Below are 2,088 nucleotides of genomic sequence, written 5' to 3'. Positions count from 1 at the left end.
CAACCGGGGATTGAACTCAGGCCCTTGAGCTTGCCAGGGAAGTGCTTACTCCACTGAACCATCTCCCCGGCCCCTGATGTTAGTTTTAACTTTAATCTGTGCGGATTTTGAAAAAGCTTAGGTTTAAAAATGGGCCTACGTTAAATACTTGGGAAAATCCGCAGGGTTGTCATTAGCATATAGCCTTGTAAAGTTTTCTTAGCCTAGTTAACTCATAAAGGTGCTTTGCCTTTTTGTTGAACCTTATGACGTAGTTCTGATATTTCTTTATGCCATTCTTTTATGACTACCTTGGAATTTTTGCCTTTTTCAGCTTTCATACTCTTACTGATTTGTTTCTTTAGTTTTGTTGTTTATTATGATTTCCAGAAGGATCTGTTCTGATTTGTGAAATGTAACTAAAATTAAGGAAGTAATTTCTTTGAAACCTTATTTTCTGTCTTGCTTGTATAAGCTATAGTAATTGGAAAAACTTATTACTGAGAACTGGCATCAGAGCTCTTTGACAACAGACCCTGCATCATTATTACTATAGTAAACTGTCATATATCAAATGGGTAGGTTCCTTTGCATTGTTCGTGGTCTAAAAGGATAAACAATTTACCAATTTCTAGGTTAAAGACGTTTACCATAGAGAAATTCTCCAGTGCAGTTAAAATCTAAAATTTGAATGAAAATGTAGATCTGTGTATTTTATTTAGTATTTATAAAACTCAACTTAAGTAATGTAAAGAAGAATACTCAAATTTACGTGGCCCATGAACATATATGTGTGTGTATTCTTGGTATCGCAGACTCCTGCGTTCTGAGTTTGAAGAGCGCGAGTGATTATAAAGTTCTGCTAACAGAGGGGGGTTAGTCAGCCACGCTGCGTTTTAGGTAGCAAGAGTCTGGGTAGTAAGTAATGCATGTGAGAATTTATTGGTTTGATTCCTGAATTTTGGAAGGGGAGAATTCAAACAGTTCCATTTGTGAAGGATCTCTGTATTCCTGTGGATATATTGGCTTAATTTTTTACTTGCTTAGTATGTTTTTTTCTTGATTACTGTATTTGAGATTATGGTCTGTAGTGATAAAAATTATTTTACTTTGGCAAATGAAATCAATTTTAAATCATTAAATGTTGAGTTTAAAATGTGGAAATACAAAACATCAAATTAATGTATTGATACTAATTTTAAAATAATTCAGAAATACAACTTTTTATGGAGTTACTAAGACCACGTTTATTTTGGATGTGGTTCAAATTTCTTTTCTTAATTTAGAAGATACATATTGATAATTTATCTTGATTTCCTGTGTGTAGGAATAAAGCGGTGGTAGTGAACCTGTGGCAGGTGTGCCTTCGCGAGCTCTTGCTCTCGTTGAAAGCTCTAAAGTTCACCATCGCTGGGTAGAAGGACAGGAGATGGAAGATGAATTGTTCCTTCTGACAGATAGCAATTAAAAGCTACATGTCAGATGAGTTTAAGTAATGGATCTGTATTAATGGTGTGTAAGATGTTAATTGCAGGATTTATTCTGTGGTTGGCCACTGATCAGAGGTGTGATTTGAGCAAGTTTAAAACTTGTGCTTCCTCTGTGTGAGTGACATCTATTTTACAAGTTGTACTGAATGAGGTATCACATGCAAAGCACGATATAGTTCCTAGGCTTTAGTCAGTTATCAGTAAGTGTGAGCATTTATTACTAGTGTTCAATATTTTATCTGAGTTTACGTAGCTTAAATAAATGCGTGTTTCTGAAAGGTTGGATACAGTTTGAGTAAACTTCAAAAATGTTCCAGAATTATATTGTGTAAAAGAACATTTTATAGCCAGATCACTAGTTAGCAACAAATATGTGTTGCATATTATTTTTGTCAGGCCCTGTTTATAAGGAGGTCTGGTGTAAGGGCGACAGTGGCTCTTAGATAAATGGTTTTCGCTGTAAGTGTAATGCACATTAGAAAGTTGTACTCAGTGTGATCAGAGCACTTAATGGAGTGACCAGCATGTGCGGTGGAGGTGGAGTAGGAATGAAGGCTTCATGTGGGAAGCAGCGGCTCAGACTTTGAGCAGGAAGTCTAGGCAGTGTCATCGGGAGAAG

General features: G+C 36.0%; 1 protein-coding gene across 1 annotated transcript in view; it reads left to right on the top strand.

Annotated features, from left to right (window-relative positions):
* Man1a2 (mannosidase alpha class 1A member 2) overlaps window positions 1–2,088 on the top strand; it is a 162,439-nt gene that overhangs the window by 1,301 nt on the left and 159,050 nt on the right. The window lies entirely within an intron of this gene.

This window comes from Octodon degus, unplaced genomic scaffold (assembly GCF_000260255.1).
Source record: "Octodon degus isolate 3935 unplaced genomic scaffold, OctDeg1.0 scaffold00140, whole genome shotgun sequence".
NCBI classification, from domain to species: Eukaryota; Metazoa; Chordata; class Mammalia; order Rodentia; family Octodontidae; genus Octodon; species Octodon degus.
This window is presented reverse-complemented; position numbering and strand designations above follow the sequence as displayed.